Source organism: Prionailurus viverrinus, chromosome D3 (assembly GCF_022837055.1).
Source record: "Prionailurus viverrinus isolate Anna chromosome D3, UM_Priviv_1.0, whole genome shotgun sequence".
Classification (NCBI taxonomy): Eukaryota; Metazoa; Chordata; class Mammalia; order Carnivora; family Felidae; genus Prionailurus; species Prionailurus viverrinus.
Window position 1 is genome coordinate 12,394,455 of NC_062572.1, and position 12,510 is coordinate 12,406,964.

General features: G+C 50.9%; 1 non-coding gene across 1 annotated transcript; it reads right to left on the reverse strand.

Moving 5' to 3' along the window:
- Nucleotides 1-9,461: 9,461 nt before the first annotated feature.
- TRNAR-UCG (transfer RNA arginine (anticodon UCG)) lies at nt 9,462-9,546 on the reverse strand. Its single transcript has one exon. It is a non-coding gene; the product is annotated as a tRNA-Arg (tRNA).
- Between the last annotated feature and the right edge of the window lie 2,964 nt (nt 9,547-12,510).

A 12,510-nucleotide genomic window follows, 5' to 3' on the forward strand; every position in this document is an offset into this window, starting at 1 on the left:
CCGCGATGTAATTTTTCAAGTAACACGGTTCAAATAAAAATACATTCGTTTGAATGAGATTGCCCTGAAACAGTGTTTGCATTGATGGTCTGGGGGTAATTCTATTAAGCCGAAGCATATTTTTCATCAGGAGGCAGGAAAACAGGGTGACGGAGGGAGGGAGGGAGGGAAGGAGGGAGGGAGGGAGGGAGGGACTGAAAGCGGAATGTAATGTTTCAGAGCCGCAAAAAATGGAATAGTTTAACCCGTTTTATCTGGGGTTTCTCCGCTGAAGTTGCCAAGCCTTCTAGAGCGTGCCGTGGGGTTCAGAGGGCTCCCCCCTGTCTCACATGTGACTGGGCTGTGGTCTCCAGCCGGGCAGGCGGCCCCAGCTGGGCATACACGCGACGTCTCTGCCCTGGCAGGTGAGCGGGAAATCATACACGCCTTCAGAATTTACTTCTCCGTTGCTCCCGGAGAGAAAGGCAGCTTGAGGAAGCACTTTGTGTGGGTGTCCATGTATGTGCACACACACGCATGCATGCAAACACGTGCACACACGAATGCGCATGAACACGCTCAGGCATGCGCACACAAGCCACACGGGCGTACGGGTGTGCACGCAAACATGTTTGCACAAGGCACACACAAGCGCACGTGTGCCTACATGTGTCGCACACGTGCACAATATACACGCATGAACACGCATGCGTGCATACAGAATGCATACGTATGCATGCATGCACAGCTGAACGTATAGAGTGTGCATGTGTATAGATACATAAATGCATACATATATGCATTTATATCACCTTGGATGAGCTTAAATGTATATGTATACACATGTACATATACAATGTGCATACATGTTTACATATGCATGGAATCCATCCATCCATCCAGAAAATCATCTTAGGATGAGACTGTGTATATATGCACCCATATACCCACACATATATACAACATACATACACACACAACATGCACGCACATATACAACAAACACATAACATGAATATACACACATGCTTCCTTCGGTTGAGACCGTGTGTATATACACGCATAAACGTATAACACACATAGACATTGGATGCAACATACATATACATGCATGTGTATCCATACATGTTATATAAATACCTTCAGATGAGACTGTGTGTATACGCACACGTTCGTCCTCACATATACCTTTGTCAGCGTCTGAACAAGTCTGCCAAATAAATTCAACGGTCACTTGTGACGTGCTTGCCATTTACGGGAGCCTGTGCCAAGTGCCACACACTAGGTCCCCACTCTAACCTGCAGGGTACATGTAAGGTATTCTGATCTCCATTTGACAGACGAGGAAACAGACTCACAGAGGGGAAGGGATTCTCCCAAAAGTACAAGGGGTGAGTGATAGACCAGTGATAGATCCTAAAACTCGGGTTCCTCATCTGTTTTGTGTTTCTGAGTCGGTTGACAAATCCCCAGGAGGTCTCTGATGAAATCACAATTTGCCTATTTTCTCAGCTTCCTTGTCTGTTCAGTGGGAGAAATGATCCCTGCCCTCTGCCTAATCGGGGAGGAGTGGGGGAGTGAGGGGGGCAGTTAGAGACCTGGAACAATCCCCTGATGCCCCCTCCCCCCACCAGAGAAGAGCAGTGCCCTTTCTCTTTGCTTCCCTTCCTTCCCTGTGCCTTCTCCCCTCCTCTCTTCTTAGAAGGACACTCCGTATTGGGTTTAGGCCCCACCCAGGGAACCCAGCATGATCTCATCTTGTGAACCTTGACTTAATTACATCTGCGGAGCCCTTTTTTTTTCTCAATAAGGTCACATTCCCAGGTCCTGGGTGGACACGTACCATTCAAGCCACGAGGCTCACAGAGACTCTTTTACTCTCTTTCGGTTTCTAATCCTTCTTTCCTCGCTGCGCTGTCCCCTTCTGACATATTATTATGTATCTGGTCTATTTATTTTTCTTAGTGAACGTTTATCTCCCCCCGCAAAAATAGAAGCTCCCGGAGGGCAAGGAAGTTTGTCTGTTTTGCTGACCGATGCGTCTCAGATCTTCGAACAGTGCTGGCACACAGTAGACCTTTCATAAATATTATTATTCCTTCTGTTATTATTATTATTATTATTCTCTGCTATTATTCCCTCTGTATGCACCTGACCCCTCGACTGCTCAACGGTGCCAGGAAGGATGGCAAAGCCAGGGCCTCTGTCTTCCTCCTCACTGCGCCTGTCGGACCACCTGTGGTCTGGCGCACAGGAGGCGTCCGATTAAAACGTGTTAAATAATTATCTTTATGGAGACCTAACTCTGTATCAGACCTTAGCCTCAGTGCTTCATGTGCGGTGAATCACTTAATCCTTACAATGCGACGGGAGAGGCAGCATCCATGTGGCCATTTTACAGAGGAAGAAACTGAGGTTCGGCGAGGGGAAGTAACTCATCCAGGTCTGTGGAAAAGGCCGTAAGTGTAGATCCTGAATAAATCGCTGTAATACCGTTGCTTTGTACCTCCACAAGTTTTAATGTCTAAGTCTTTAAATAAGACAACGTACATGCACACACATCAACGCAGGCAACCCGAATACACACGCATGCACACACATGTGCGCGCGCACACACGCAGTCACCTTTGGATGAGACCATTTGCGTATACAAATGCACGTACATACGCCTATGGACGCGTGGAAGCAGTATTTGGCCAGGGGGAGGGACAAATGGCTTCATTACCCCACTGGAGGTCAACACCCAGTCGAGCATCCAACTCTTGGTCTCGGCTCAGGTCACGATCTCGCCGTTTGTGGGTTCGAGCCCCGGTTGGGCTCCGCACTGTCAGTACAGAGCCTTCCTGGGATTCTCTGACCCCACCCCCTTCTCTCTCTTTCTCGAAATAAACAAACGCGCTTAAAAAAAATAGGAAGTCAACGCCCTTCTCTCTGGGGGACAGTCTGGAGCACGTGCCACACTTAGTTGCAAACCCGTCACCATCGTTTTTCCCGGTCTGGTCCAATAAGGGCTTTTCTCCGGTGGCCCACCAAACGCGGCAGGGTGTGATCCAGGTTCCCACGGCAGGGCTGTAGGGACGCCGTGACATCTGGAGTAAGAACTGGGGGCTCTTGAAGCCACATGTGACATTTGAAATCAGAGGCATCTTCGGGGTATGTCAAGAAATAGTCTGGAGAGGGGCGCCTGGGTGGCTCAGTCGGTTGGGCGTCCGACTTCGGCTCAGGCCGTGATCTCACGGTTTGTGAGTTTCAGCCCCGCGTCGGGCTCTGTGCCGACAGCTCGGAGTCCGGAGCCTGCTTCGGATTCTGTGTCTCCTTCTCTCTCTGCCCCTCCCCAACTTGTGCTCTGTCTCTCTATGTCTCTCAAAATAATCATAATCATAATCATAATCATAAATGTAAAAAAAGAAAGAAAGAAAGAAAGAAAAAGAGTCCTGGGAGGGGACCAGACAGAAAAACGCAAAAGGCTGAGAGTTGGAACAGCCTTTGTGGAGGGAGGAGACGGTGAACTTCATTTATCACTCGCTAGTGAAAGTCCTCAAGATGAAGACTATGTTGGAAATCTCTTTATTGGATGGCTTAGAGACAGCTGCTCAATGTCACGTCCCATGTACTTCCCTTAAGGCAGTTGCGGAGAGGTTTAGAAAAAAAACAGGTGCGGGGGAGAGAGAGGTAAGATCAAAAATCCCGAAATCCCTGCTGTGTCCCAGCCTCGGAGAGAGCCTAGCAGTCGTGGTGATTTTTAGCCCTGTCTGCACAGCAGCATCATCCAAGGAGATTTAAAACCATCCAGGACACCCAGGACCCAGACCCAGAGATTCTGAACCCGTTGTTCTCGGCTCGGCTCGCTCCGACAAAGGTATGTTCCAGAAGTATCTCAGATGATTCCATTAGGAGGCCGGAGTTAAGGATCAACAGACTAACCAGGTCGATCTTTGCTGCAACTCTCCAAGGTCGACACTATCTGCACCTGCCTTTTAGGGATGATGAAACCAAGGCTCAGCATGACCAAGAAACCAGGCCAAGGCCACACACGGTGGAGCTGGGATGCATGCCCAGGGGCGTCCCGCTCCGAATTTGGTGCTTTTTCTACTGCCAAAGTGACCAAAGGGAGCTGGGCCCCTGGGCACCTTCAGCCTCACTTGCTATGGCCCCCAGTCACGTAGGCCTGGTGATGATCGATGCCATCAGCGTCCAAGTGGCTCTTCCCAAACACTCCTCCCCAGAGGACTGAGCCTTGGGGACGCTACCTTGCACAAGTCAGACTGGACGCCTGAAAACTGAAATAACCACGGAGGCAGGGCTGGATCAAGAGGAGGAGAGTTCCCCTGTGTCTGGATTTCAGCCTGGTCTCTTTTCTGACCCCAGGGTTTGCCGGGACCTTTTCCAATATCCCCTTGCACTGTATTTCCAGACAACAAGGAAGCACACGGGTTCCTTCAGGGGGTTTCAGGCGCCCAAGGGGGGGGAAGGGGCAATTTGGCCTTCTGTCTCTTTATTGCCTTAATTAGCTGTTTGGTGACCCGGCAGTCTCTTTGATGTACATCCAACGTCGGCCTGTGAAATATGGGGAAATGTCAGCCTGTCGAACAAGGGTCAGCCAGACTGTCAATACTGTCGTCCGTCAGGCTGATCCAGGCCGGGTGCTGACCTGCGGAGAGATGATTGAGCCACCTGTCCCCTCCCCCTGGCCACAGTGTTGGTGGCGTGTGGAACGTAGCCGGTGGCTGGAGGTAAGGTGACAGTGTCGAGGCCACGGGTCGGCCGACTTCAAACCAGGGGCCCAGGGCTGCAAACAGCAGGGAGAAAACAGAGGAAGCACAGTCCAAGTTAAACAAACTACAGAAAATCCAGAGGAAGACAGAAAGTCAACAAGTCAGGATAAGAGGAGGATCTTTGGGACACCCAGTGGGTGGTAAGGTTAACCCTGTCCGCACTGTTGGCTTCTGGGAACACCGAAATGTTCTCTGAATCACTGCAGTGATATGCAACACACAGAGAGAAACCAAAACCATTCGGTTTTGGAGAACGAAAACATCAGTCTACGCTAATAATATGACTTGGAAATACATCAAAGGGGTTGTGGATGCACTAATAAAGGCATCCTTATGACAGTAAAGGAGGTGAGTCATTCATTTCCCACGTATTAATTGAGCATCTGTTATGTGCCATGGATTATTAGAGTTGCTGGAGACGTTGCAGCAAACAAAGCAGGGACACATCCTTGCTCTCATGGAACTTTCACAATAACGAAAACAGATTTTAAAAGAATAACGATGAAATTGTGTCGTGGGCTAAAATGTGCAATAAGGAAACCTAACAGATAGACTTCAGGGGTTGGGAAGCGGTTTGTCACTTTAAATAGGGCTATAAAGAGAAGTCGTCTCTGAGAAGGCGACATTTGAATACAGTTCCAAAAGAGGTAAGAGAGCAAGAAACAGAGTAACACAAATACCTGTGGGAAGGGTGTTCCGGGCAGAGGGACAGCACGTGCAAAGGTCCTGAGGTGGGAGTACACATGGAACATCCGAGGAGTTACACGGAGGCTATTGAAAATGGAATGAACCGAAATGCAGGACAAGGTCTGTCAGAGATGAAGTCAGAGAAATAACGCAAGCTAGGCTTCATGGAGCCGTGCAGACCGCGGAACAGCTTGTACCTTCCATTCTGAGGGAGACGGAGAGTTGTGGGAGGGTTTCGGCCCGGGGGAGTGATAGGCTGTGATCCCTGGGAGGATATGGGAGACCAGTTAGGAGGTTTCTAGGTGGGCTCCTCTGAAATGACATGGCTTGAAGTCCGTGTCTGTGTCTGTAACTACATTTGTATCTATACTTCTTTTTATATGCAAAGACTGTATATACCTATATACGTAAGTGGATGGAGGGATGAAGGGATGGACGGGTGGATGGATGGCTGGGTGGACAGATAGCTAGCTAGCTAGATGCTAGATAGTGGTTTCATACAGATAAGTATCTATATAATGTTATAAATATATATATTTACATATATACCCAAATGTGTGTGTGTGTGTGTATATATACTTATGTATATATACATACATATATATATACGTATATATATACATACACACACACACATACATATATGGTATATTTATTTGGCTAATTGGAAAGAAGAGAAACAAAAGTTCCAACGTGTGAGGAGTTGGGAAAAAAGAGTCTTTAGGGAAGCATTTGGGCGGGAAAGGGAAGCGGAGACTGGGCTGGAGACACCCTCGGACAGCACCTTAAGGAGTTTGGACCTGATCTGTGAGTACCGAGGAGCCATGGCAGGTGTGAGAGCAAACCAGCGTGAGTAGCCTGGTTTCAGAAGGATCCCTGACTGCAGAGCAGAAGAGATACGTAGGGACCACAGAAATGGCTTTGGGAGTCGTGCAGGTGGAGGCCCAGTAGCCTGGTCTAGAAGGTGGTGGTGAGGACGAAAACAAGTACGCAGTGTGGAGCTGGTAAGACAAGGTGGGCTGAAGTTACCCTGGTGGGAGTTTATGATGTAGTCACATGTCCTCTTTGCAATGCCAGACCCCTCCAGCCCCTTCCCACCCTCTTCCGGAACCCCCTCTCCACTCACATGCTCCTTTCCACCTAGGAAGGCCTTCCCTGTGCCCCGTCTCCTTTTGTCTTCCTCTCTCCACTTGCTCCCCTTTCAAGATGGCTTCCATTTCCTCCTCTACGAGGCTTTACTTGGCACCTTGATACTGGATTCCTCCCTGATGTCACTTAGTCTGCTTAGATCCCACTTGTACGCTGTAGCAATTTTTCTCAGGGCTGCCACACAAGGTTGTGCAGGTTGGGCACTGTGCGAACAGTCTGACCAGAGTGGCAAACAGGGGCTGAAAGCTATCAATATGCCAAACCTTGACTTCCCAGATGGGGCACCTTTTCATAGAAAGCATGGTGTAGGCTAGCCCTGAGGGCCACCCTGAATCTTAATTCTCCATCCACTTGTCAACCTCTCTCATTAGACTTGGATCATTTCTCCATTGTTAGCACTTAGTACAGTGTCTGAGTGTTTACTGAATGAATAAATCGGTGTATAGACGGACGGATAGAAGAAAAGGTGCTATTCTTCCCGCAGGATAAGCAACTCATCACAGAAAAATAATCAAGTGGCTCATTACAATCCTCTTGGAGCATCGTGTCAAGATAACCTCCATTCTGGGGCACCTGGGTGTCTCCGTCGGTTAAGCCTCTGACTCTTGATTTCAGCTTAGGTTCTCATGGTTTGCGAGATTGAGCCCCTCCTCGGGATTCTCTGCTTGGGATTCTCTCTCTCCCTGTCTCCCTGTCCCTCCCCCACTCATGCACACAATCTCTCTCTCTCGAAAAATGAACTTTTTATTATTTTTTTAAAAAAAGATATCACCATTCCTCCAAACCGGGGGAGGACAATTTTTTTCCCAAAAGGCCGGAGAGTACTCAGCTCTAATGTTGTGTACGAAGGCAGAGTGGTAGACCATGAAGCAATGAAGGGGCGTGGCTGCGTTCCAATAAAACTTTATTGGCAGAAACAGGCAGCAGCTAGTTTGTCTACCCCTGGTCTAGATGTCTGTCTCGCCAAGAAATTCTCCCCTCGATTTGTTTCTTCCCAACAGTGCCCTTTCACCTGGGAATGATAGATGATGATGATGGTGATGGTGATGATGTGATAAAAGTGGTTATTGCTAACATTTAGTCTATGCTTGCCCCGGATCAGGCACTGGCCTAAGCCTCTTGTGCGTAGAATCTCAATTAGCTCCCATAGCCACCCCACAAGGTGCTGACGCTATCCTATGCCATAGCACGGAGAAAAACGGAGGCACAAAGAGATAAGACAGCCTGGGGCACATAATTTTAATGGGCAAAGCAGGCGGTCTGGTCTGAGCACTGAGTCTGGGGCATGAACAACTCGACTCCACGTGTCAGAATAACCATGTTAGTAGTAAGAACAGTAATAACAACCTTGGCTGCAGGCTTGCTCTGTTCTGAGCACCCAAACACTCATGAAGGGCTTTGCGACGACCTCTCTGAATTTTCTCAACCACAAGGCAAGGGTTAGCACCTCGCTGTGACAGCTACCCAGGGTGACACAGTCACAAGGTTGGATTCGTCCGTACCACCTGCCCCAGGCCCCAGTTGCTCGGAACTTTCCAGAAAATGGACCGTTTGACTCGATGGCCTTGTTCCCCCGACGCCTCGCTCCATCCTGAGTTTTTCCTTCCTGCGGGGGGCTGTGCCTTTGGACTCTCTGGGGGCCTTTTATCTTATCGGACCCTTTCCCCTGCTCACTTTGCTAGCTGTCACGTTTGTTATTCTAGGATAAACTTTCGGCCGATGTAGCACATACTTTGGGGTCAATGCCCTGTGTTATCCCCAGGATAGTTCAAATATTTGTGGCCTTGTCAACCTCCATCCCGCTGGACATGTGCGGTGGCGGAGTGGGAGGGGTGTTCCATGCCTGGAGACCAGTGTGGGCCAGCGCGTGGCAGGAGACTCTGCCTGGGAGGCCACGGAGGGCAGGTGGCAAACGCATCGTTTCTTGGCCCCGGGTTGGATGCGTGCAAACGTTAAGAAGAGAGAGAGGCGAGCATCGGCCGACCATCTCCTCTATGCCTGGTGCTTTCACACACGTTGAAATAAGTGATCTTCCAAATCCACCTGAAGGAGGGCATTCTTCATGACCGTTTCATTGACAAGAACACTGAGGCCAAGAGAGCTTAGTGGCCACCACCAAAGGGATTCTTAATACTGTGCGTGCGTGTCTACACCGTATGCCGAGGCCTAGGAACCCCTTCTCAGAGTAGTGCTTCAGGACTCATAAAACAAAACTACATAGATTAGGGGCGCCGGGGTGGCTCAGTCAGTCGAGCATCTGACTTCGGGTCGAGTCATGGTCTCACGGTTCATGAGTTCGAGCCCCGCGTCGGGCTCTGTGCTGTCAGTGCAGAGCCCGCTTCAGATCCTCTGTCTCCCTCTTTGAGCCCCTCCCCCACTTGTGCTCTCTCCCCCCAAAAATATTTTGAAAAATGCATAGGATTAGTAAGGAAACCAACCAGACTGAAATACAGTCATCAAGTAAGAAATTGGTGCAGTGTTATTTGTGCTTCTAAATCAATTCTTTTTTTTTTTAAAGTTTTCTAAATGTTTATTTATTTATTTATTTATTTCAACGTTTATTTATTTTTGGGACAGAGAGAGACAGAGCATGAACGGGGGAGGGGCAGAGAGAGAGGGAGACACAGAATCGGAAACAGGCTCCAGGCTCTGAGCCATCAGCCCAGAGCCCGACGCGGGGGCTCGAACTCACGGACCGCGAGATCGTGACCTGGCTGAAGTCGGATGCTTAACCGACTGCGCCACCCAGGTGCCCCAATGTTCATTTATTTTTGAGAGAGAGAGAGATGCAGAGTGTGAGTGGGAAAGGGGCAGAGAGAGAGGGAGACACAGAATCCAAAACAGGCTCCAGGCTCCGAGCTGTCAGCACAGAGCCCGACGCGGGGCTCGAACCCACAAACCGCGAGATCACGACCTGAGCCGAAGTCAGATGCTCAACCGACTGAGCCACCCAGGCGCCCACCCGCCCCCGCCGCCTTTTTAAAAATTTTTTTGCTAAATCAATTCTTGAAACGACAAGTCATAACAACCACGATGGCAGAGATGTCCTGTGACTAAGGAATTCGAAATTCTCTGTGACACCAGTGAGGTCGTAGGCCAGGATCTGTGATTTGTACTGGTGACAAGGTCGTGGGGACGGACGGTCCATCCTGCCATGCGTCTGTTGCCTGCCTTCGTCATGGAAAGAAATTGCACTTTGATGTTCGTGATAACGAAGATGTGATATATTTTCTTCCCGATCGAGGTCACAGATGCCCTGAGTTGTATCCACGGAGCCCTTGGGGGTCTGGGGCCCCAGAGCGAGACCCTCTGAGCTGGGAGAAGCATGGCGGGCTGGGCCGGGCTCCAGAGATCCACACTCGCCACTGTGAGGTCCCCCCCGGCTCCTCACATCCTGTCCTCTGGCTTTGTCCCCAAGTGAACCAGTTAGCCTGACTGCTGGCTGGGAGGGCAGGGCGGCCTTTGAAGCCATGCGTCTCTTTGATGTGCACATTCCGTCAAGGCCCTTCCTCAAGTTGGGCAAATCTGCGTTGCCCCCTGCAAACCCTCCCTTCGTGAACATCCCCCCCCCCCCCCGCCCCCGAAACAGTCCAAAGACCTCTCTCACACGGTTTCTGTTAGTTTTATGGTTTTTGTTTTTCCGAGCCAGTAAACCGGCGGCCTGGGGGGGGGGGGGGGGGGGGGGGCTGGACTTTCAGACAGAACTTTAGACTTTGGAGACCGACGTCATTTTCAGAGAAGTCTTCATTCCAGGCCGGGCTTAAGAAACAGAGTGGCTTCGCTTAAGGAAACCATACACACGATTCAAATACAGCAGCACGATGACCGAGCCACGAGGGTTCTCAGACGTACACGGGGTTGGATTGAAACTCCTTGCTCTGTGGCTCTGGGGAAGTCACACACACTTGCTGAACAGAGAAGAGAGAGAAACCAAGGCAGGCTCAGAAGGGGCACTGACTGGGTACCTGGCACTGTATTAGGCATTTACAGGTGTTTTCTCGAACCTTCCCAACAGCCCCAAACAGCCCTACTTTCTCCCAATGAGAAACCTAAGGTCAGAGAAGTGATACGGCTTTTCCCAGGTCACATGGCATGAATGGCGGAACCGAGGCCTCGCTGAGCCTTAACGCTCCGCGGAAGCAAAGCCCCGGAGATCGCTCTGGGAGGCAGGGGACTGTCCCTTCCAGGGCAGGACTCCAAATGGTCCCACTCCCAGTGGGCTGACGGTGGCAGCTGCTCCTCCAGGATAAGAGTCAACATGGGCGGGGCATCTGGGTGGCTCAGCCCGTTAAGCAGCCGACTCCTGATTTCGGCTCAGGTCATGATCTCACGGTTCGTGGTTCGAACCCCACGTCCAGCTCTGTGCTGACAGTGCGGAGCCTGCTTGGGATTCTCTCTCTCTCTCTCTCTCAAAATAAAGAGATAAACTTAAAAACAAGTTTGTTTTTTTTTAAAGTCAACATCGGCTACTCGCAAAGATGACACGAGGGAAGGGCTCCAGGATCTTAGAACAGGCTGAAGGAGGGGCAGTGGGGGCCTAACCCATTGGAAGAGGCAGCTTTCTGCCGACCCAGCAGATGCTCCAGGGCTGGCTGGGCTGCAGGGATGACACAGGGTTGTGGCTTATGTCCACGCCGATGCGGAGGCTGCAAGACGAGACAGCCGTTGCCCGGGATGTGCTCTGACAGCTACCCGCATCACAGGAGCGTGACCGTATCTTCAGCACCACCTTCCTGTTGCCAAGACTCTGTGAACTTGAACTCCCGGGACCCCCGCATCACGCTTCTGTGGCCTCCCGGGACCAGGCTTGGGGCCCGACATCCCACGCAAGGAGATGAGCTTTGCCTGTCCCCTGGCCTCTCTTGCAACCCGGAGCTCACATCTGCAGCCCATCTGGCGGGGCTGGGGAGCACGGTCCAGCGTCAAGGGGAAGGAAGCCTCTCTGTGGGTATTTCAGGCCTGGCCTGGACAGCCTGACCCGCCTCCTGGGCCAAGATCAGTGGAGAAACTCAGCCCAGAGGGCCGCTTGACAGAGAGGCTTCTGGCCTTGACTTTCAGATTCCTGAGTCATCTCTCCTTGGGCCCATCCTCGGCCTGACTTCCTTGCAGGGGCCTTTGATGAACAGATGAGATAATGGATCTGCTTTGAAAAAGATAAAATGCTGAACAAAAGGTTGTGCTGGCCACAGCAATGGGTGTGATGGGCGGGCTAAACCTTGAACTTCCTTCCTGTCCCAGGGCGAAGACGGCTTCCAACCTCCACATATCCGGGGCAGCCAGCTTGCCCGGTGACCCCGCCTCTTCCCACCCCCATTAGAGCGAGTCGCATCCACGAACCGGCGGATTCATCAAAAAGGGATGATCGGTTTGGCCGGCGTTTGAATTTGCCCATTTTACAGATGAGGAGACCGAGGCAAGGAGGACTTAAAGAACGGGCTTGAGATCGGACAGCTACGGGTACCGGCACAGGCTTTGGACCCAGGCTTACTCATTCGAAACCCTGACCGGACACCAGGCATTTAGTTAAAACGTCTTCAGCTGGAAGAAAATACAACAGAACCACTGCAACAACAAACATGTGATTTTGCAAAAATGTCCGTGTCGGCCCCTCCAAACCGGTAGAAAAGATGACGCCCCCCCACCCCCCACCCCTCCCTGCAGCTGGGGCTTTTGGCGTGAGTTGTACCAAGCGGACGTCCCACCGCAGAAGGAGGAGAGATTGTAGGATCGCACACGTGGAAGGAACGCCAACGACTATGTAGGGCCAGCAACCCCCTCCACCGCAGCTACGCCAAGAGGCCGTCCGGCCGATGCTTGGACGCTCACGGACATCCTGCAAAGTGGCTTACGCCATTCCCAGACAGCTTACCTTTGGACAAACCGACAGAATCTGTTAGCACAGAAAAAGTTCTCTTCCTGG